This window comes from Montipora capricornis, chromosome 1, assembly GCF_036669925.1.
Source record: "Montipora capricornis isolate CH-2021 chromosome 1, ASM3666992v2, whole genome shotgun sequence".
In the NCBI taxonomy this organism is placed as follows: Eukaryota; Metazoa; Cnidaria; class Anthozoa; order Scleractinia; family Acroporidae; genus Montipora; species Montipora capricornis.
In genome coordinates, this window is record NC_090883.1 from 18,161,138 (window position 1) to 18,168,637 (window position 7,500).

Sequence of the window (7,500 nt, forward strand, 5' to 3'; positions counted from 1 at the left end):
ATCCACCGCAACGTTGTTCAGGATCGGAGGAAGCGCTAGTAACCTAGCCGTTAGCCTGCTTAGTAAGCGTTTCCGTGGGGTTTCCACGCAAATTTCGATGTTTTGGCCGCGCAAAAAATGGGGCGAGAGCAAAAAAAGGAGAGGGGGGAGGGGAATAGGAGAAAAGGAAACGCTTGCAGACAAACCCCTGGAATTCGAAAACCGCCCACTTATTTTGTCACGCCTGAGCGCGCTCATAGAAGTTTGAAGCTGTAATTGGCTGTCATAAATTGACCAATAAAATGTTTCGCCTCCCGTAACGGAAGTGACCTTTCGCGGACACAAAACAAACTTGACAAGATCCTTGACAAGATATTTCGGAATCAACACGCGTACGGTGGAGGAATTGCAATGAGTCCGAGGCCTCCGAGCGGCCAATGCAGGCTTTGTAGTTGCAATTTCAAAGTTGAATTTGGTAACTTAAACCAAACAAGCTATATTTCAACTGAAAATCTATTCAATCCGTCGCAAAGGAAGGACTGCAAGGGACAAGTTTTAGCACAAATCTGCCAGAAAGTTGGACTTGAGGTGGTTAAATGTGAGAAATATTCAAGTCGAGTTTGTAATCCTTGTGCTCGCAAGATTCGAAATCTTGGATCACACTCTATTCATTCGTCAAGGAATCGACAGAAGGTGAAATTAGCAAGTCAACTCCAGCAAATAAGCGTTTGCTAGACACATGAGAGGGAAGAAGTCCGAGACGCAAATCAGTTCGGGTGTTTTCTCCAGTGACAAAAACAAACAATGAGAAGTCTGGGAGGTTGGTAAAACCCGTGATGGTCAAAATGGGTAAAACCCGTGTCTTCAAATATCAAAGGAGGAAAATAGCGACAATCTCGACCTTATATCGACCAGCTTATAAACATAGATAACCTTCCCGAAGGCGGCCTGAGAGCATTTGAAATGTTGTAAACAAGCCCGCCGACATTACTAGGGGCGTTTTCAATTTACAAAAAATTTTCGGAAATTTCGGTGGAAATTTTTATCGGGTGAAAAACGTGTTCCATTTAACTCAGGTCCGTTCGCCGCCCAGTGATTGCGATTTTTACGAGCCAAAATTAAAAAATGAGGCCGTGAATAGCCTGGGAGTGGTAAGACCTTCCAAAAGTTGTAAATGGAACACACATTTCCATCGGAAAGTTTCCAACGGGAAAACAGGACTACCTTTTCATAAGTTCCGTTTATTCCGGAAATTTTCCAGTGGAACGAACCAAAAACGTGTGTTCCATTTACATCCCAACCGGAATTTCCGGAATTTCTTGATAAATGGAAAACGCCCTACTACTAGGTTTTCCATCACAATTTTCTGTTGGGTGGTGTAATTAACACTTTGTTCTTGGTGCTTGTGTATTGAAGAAAGTGTTGTTACAGTTAAAGAAACAGCTATAAATAGTGTCGCACTTGCTTCTGCAATAATGTCAAGGCTTTAAATCCCAAAGCGTTGGCATTAATAACACTACAGGATTTCAACAGTATTGCTCCCCAGCGGTGCAAAATGAAAGACAATGATCTCGCAAGATTGAATCGTTTAGCCGAAATCCCCATGAAAGTCTTCCTTGATTTGATCATTCGCATTACTTTTGAGAGGACTAATAATTTAAAGGTAAGCATTGTTTTTCGTAAGAAATGAGGATTTTCCCGAAACCAGTGGGAAGAACAGCGAGCAAATCTTCCCCTTGGGTGAGCTGTTTAATAAATCGAAATTTGTTGTTGTTCTCTCAAGCCACCGCTAAATCCTTTATCGAGAACGGAGCTAACTGCTTGATGTATTATTTCTTGAAAAGAAGATCTCTCCGCCATTTAGCCTTCGTAGTGAGAGATTTCAGCTGGCGAAAAGTGAAAATCAGTCCACCGAAAGGTCCGAAAGCGAATTACGTTCTCTGATTCATTCGCTTGCTTCGAGCAATACATTATTTTGACATGAGGGACTGAGAGGTGTCAATCCAAAAATCCGAACCGCGCCAATCAGAGACCTCGTTCGTGGGCGAACGGGAGTTTTCAAAATCGAGGGGTTTGTCCGCAAGCAAGAGAAAATGAGGGGACAGAGAAGGAGGCTCCCGGTCCAGCTCTTGGGATATGTCATGTCCACGAAAGATATTTTTAGATGAGCGGAAGTCTTCCGAGACGTCCACATGCAGGCCAACCTCGGTCCGATGTTTGAAAGAAAATATATATTCATCAGCCTTTCACGTGCGCCATCATTTTCTCTTTTCACTAAGAACCTGAGAGCGAGGCAAGACTGCATGCGGACGTCTCAGAAGACAGACTTCCACTAGAACAAAGACTTCCGCTCGTCTAAAAATAACTTTCGTGGACATAACATATCCCGGCCAACGCCTTGAGCCTCCCTCTCTGTCCCCTCATTTTCTCTTGCCGAAAGCGTTTCCTTCTCCTCTCCTCCCCTCCCACCTCCATGATTTTTTGCGCTCGCCCTTTTCTCGCGCGGCCGAAAAAAGAGTTCGCTCCTCGCCCGCTGGAAACGCTTGCTATGCAGGCTACCTAGCCGTGCTTCAATATGTTTTAGGGGAAAGTGGGCTGTCATAAAAAGATTTACTTAATGAAGAATTGGACAAGAGACGTCAACATTTTCCTCCAAGACTATAGCTCGCTTACCTTGCTCGCTTCAATCCTTTAGCGTAAGAACGTAAAACGACGGTTTAAAGCCTGGGTGGTCGGTTATGCAGGCCAAGTTTTGGCCTTCTGGGAGAGCTTCTTGTACGAGGTCGCTTGCCATTGATTCAACGCAACCATCCAATACCTGGCAGCAATTACACTCGCTGATATTTTTTAGAAGTTCTTGGCTGCAGTTTCCTACAGCCGAGATTGAAGTTATGTTATTTTAGATTTTAGAGAAAGAGAACTGCCCTTTTTTCTTGGCAATGTTCGTAGACTTCGAAGGACAAATAGTTCAGGGGCACCAACATCAATTTTTGGAAAATATCTGTTCGGAAGACGATTTGAGATCTAGAATTTTCGGATCATTTGTTGTAAAATTTCTTGGTTGCCTTCCTGTCCTATGATTTGTCCATTTTAAACAGACTTTTACCCTAAAAAGGTCACCTAGAATTTTTGGGGCCTTTTTTCTAGCTGAAATTTTCGAAAAGGTAAGTTTTGTTCCGTATAATTTTCGGATCACTAGACTTTTAGCTAGGAAATCCGAACAGATGAAAAATTTTTAGGGGATAAAAATATGCCTATATCTACCGTTTAAATACTAAAATATGTTTAACAAAGCTTTGTTTAAGTGGTTTAGAACTATATTTTCGTTGGGTGCTCCTGATAGTTCGAAGTGTGACGTTGGTAAATAAAGATAAAATGGACTCTCACACGCCTTACCAATCACCGGTCCTGGTTTCGTCTGCTAGCCGCTTCTTAAGAACTTCTTCTTGCTTGTTTTTTTCTTCTTGTTGTTGTTTATAATTTCTTAGCCATTCTTCAGCGAGAGGCTCGTCTATATAGGCTTGCAATTCGCTGTCTGATTCTTTGTCGGCAGTCGAACTTTCTGATAGAAGTTCTTGGTGTACTCGTTCCTCCGTCTCTATTTCTTGAAAGTCCAGACATTCTGAATCGTCTGAAAGATACTCTTCCGTACTTGAGTCGAAAAACTCTTGGGAAGAGGACATTTTTTCATACCAATTGTAAGCTTTCACAAATAATCTTCTAACTCGCACTATACTTTCAACGCTTCATGATTTGGAATGTTGTCCTTTTCTTACGTCACAGCTAAAAATGTGTCAGACGTGTCTCATTGGCTAGTTCTTAACGAGTCCACGAGAGAATAATTTGTTCGAAAATGAGTCCTTGAAAGATGTCAAAATCTACCAAAAAAGACAAGTTGAATTAAGGGCTAGGGGCACTTTAAACTATTGAGTCTTTGACGTCATCTTCTCCTCGATCCAGCTCTCTCAAGATTTTAAAGTTAGAATAATGGCGGACCATTAACTAGAAAAATTCCAGTTATTTAATAAACAGGAGTTTTTTTTTAAATCAAGGCTTAAAACTTAGGTAACTTAGTGTTTAGTTAACATAGTTTAGAAATCAAAAGAAAAATAAAACATGATTTTTTGGTCATTGTAGCACTTTAAAGTTCACCTAAGCCCTAAATGTTTTTTTTTTTGCCTGCAATAAACTCTCGCACTTTCCAGAGTACGTCTTCGAATTAATTTTTGGCCTTGGATTTGGCCATTTTTGTTTAAGTCCAAGTGAGGCAAAAATCGGGGAGAATAGGACTAGTGACGTCAAGTCAATAACCTACTTTCCTACCTGCGATTGCTTTTTCTTTTTATTTATTGTTGCTTCTGACAGACGAAATGTTGCATTGCTGCTTGTTGCAGCAATCAGGAAGACGAAACAAAATGTATATCATTGCATGTGATACCATTTTTCGTAGAGGAGCGACCAGAACTGAATAGAAAAGGCGAAGGAAAAAATGGGTTGATTTCCTAAACAGAAGAGATCAAGGTGGTAGCTATCGAATTTCTCTAGCTGTGATATGCACTGCGCATGTTAAATCCGAGGATTTCGAAAGAAGATACGTCTAACACAGCCAGAAGTGTTCCGTGGTGTTTCGTTATACGCTGTCGATTTGTTTTTGCGCCAACATCTTGTTGTACAACATCGCTTTCCAGGCAATCTTCGCATCCCTCCACTGAATTCCTTACATCAACAACATACGCTCATGTTCTGTAGCTAGTAAGAAGCGATCACTCTTTCCACACTCGCGCCTACACATATAAAGAAGACCACGATGGAAAGCGTATAAAAATACATTGTCGTATGTCCTTGCAATCCTCTTGCCTTGAATAGTTGAACTTGTCTTAGATAAAATGTAATGGCAAGGAAATGCCTCGTGAATATTGGACACTTGACTCGCAGTCGCCATGCGTGACATTCTTTGGTGAAAAGGGAGACTATAACAAGGGTAAAACGTGTCCGTTCTTTCTTGTAATATTTACTTTGACTCCCGAAAAGCGCTGTTAACACTGATCGAATAAAGTAAAGCTTATTTTCAGAAAGAATAAATACCGATACGCCGTACAGGCCACATTTACATCAGGGACCCTAAGATATTAGACGTGGCGGCCTTGAGGGAGGCGGTCACGTTCAAGAGGGCATAGGTCAAAAGCGCCACCACCGCGCGAGAAAACAAACCCTAAGATGGGTGTTGTGCAAGTGGCGGTTAAAACTAATTAAAATAGAACAGATTCAATCTGAGAATCAGAGTTTTTTCCTCTTTAATCTGACTTCGTTTAAGACGACCCAAGTAAGAGCAAGTTGCTGACTGTTTGTCCATTCTATGACCAAACTAAAAGAAAACAAAAGTAGAATTTCAATCAAAATTTTTGGAGCCATTTTAGAGTTAGAAAGATGAGTAGAATCCATAATCGTTTGTTTTATGACACGATATTTCTACACAAAATGCAAAATCATTTCCCATAGCGGTCCTAATCTGCCACTGAGTAGCTCAACGAGGTTAAAATCAAGGGGAAAATAAGAAATGAACCAATCTTGTGAAATGAGAACATCTTGCCTGCTTAATCGCATTCCTTTCTGACGTCTCGCCGCTCATCTTCCCAACCTAAGCTCGCTTAACCCGGAATTCTCAACTTAACTGTTAGAGGACGCCAAGGCATACATACATACATAACCTTTATTTACGTGTCTGGTCGTTCTAGCGCCAAGAGGCACTAATTGGGGACACTAAAACATAGGGTTTATTACAAAATTGATAAAATGTTAATTAAAATGATAAAATTAATAAAATTATGAATTGATACTAATTAAAATATTGAGAAAACTATTAATTAATTAATAATAATAATTACTTTAGTTTAATCCCTAAGAATAAATACACTCATAATTACTAATTCAGTCATTACAAATCTCTTAACTTTACTTACAACACTATTTACAATCAAAACTAATAAAACTATTTTAAAGCAATTATACACAGAGGTATCAGTTGGTGCCACATCCACTGATCTCAGCTGACAAATCTTCCTTTCTTATCATCGCTCTGAATTCTGGCAGGGATTTAATTGTCCTTTCCTTTTTACTTATGCACCGCGCACCGGTGGCTCAGTTGGTTGAGCACCGGGCTGTCACGCGGGAGGTCGTGAGTTCAACTCCGGCCGGACCAACACTCAGGGTCTTTAAATAACTGAGGAGAAAGTGCTGCCTTTGTAATTACATCTGCAAATGGTTAGACTCTCTAGTCTTCTCGGATAAGGACGATAAGCCGGAGGTCCCGTCTCACAACCCTTCAATGTTCATAATCATGTGGGACGTAAAAGAACCCGCACACTTGTCGTAAAGAGTAGGGCATGTAGTTCCCGGTGTTGTGGTCTGTCTTCTATGGTGTATCATGGTTGGGAGGGTAAATGCTCGGAGATATTAGCTACACTAAGCTACTCTAAAAATCCGAGGGTAAATAAAGATATATGATATGATATATGATATGATAGCATTGCCTTTATTTTTGTTAGCTTTGAAGAAAAAGGCTATTATCGTGTCGTTTCGGTAGGGCAGCTAAGACTTGACTGCCGCTCGTACTGTCGGCGCAGACGCCCTATGCAAGGATTGTCCTTGGGTAGAAAACATACTTGTAGTTATCCCTAATGTCTGTCGGCTATGTGAAAGAGAACTTCACGAAGCCTTACTGGAGGTTGCTTAGTATTTGGTGTTTGTCAAAATGATGCATAATTAACAATTATCCTGCGAAATCGCGCGGAATATCGCCTGATACTTAGCCGACGAGGCCGTAGGCCGAGTTGGCTAAAATCAGGCGATATTCCGCAAGATTGAGCAGGATGATTTTTTTTTTATTCAACACATTGATGACAAGGACAATTTTATACGTTTATTGGAAAAAAAAGCTGGGAAAACTACCATTTTCCTTCGCGACACACAAAATTATGTTTATCGCAGGATATCTGTTGAGTACGCATGTCGAATATTGAGCACGCTATGACCACAAACAAAGTACGCTATATGAACAAGTACAGTACATGTACTTGTTCATATAGCGTACTCTGTTTGTTACAGTACTGTACGTGTAAAATGTTCTTCATTTTATATCTGCTTCAGCAAAAGATTGTGCAAAAAATAACAAAATCTAAATGATAATGTACATACTCTTGTATTTTTGTTCAGTATTTTAAAATACATATAATTACGATGAATGACACTAATGAATGTTTTTTTCTTCCTATTGTTTATTCGAAAAATACCAACGTTTATCAGTTCACGTTAATGATTGACCGTTTCGATTAAACAATTGTATGAAGGTGCAATTGATTGTGCGTTTCTACGCAAATTGCATTATTGTATGTCTCTAATACGCCATTGATTGTCATACTATGCAATTGATTTGCTAATGGAGTTAATGATTAACCATTGCGCGAGATTGAAAGTCCAAAGTTGCAATTGTTTATCCGTTGATGCTGTTGAATGTTAATACAT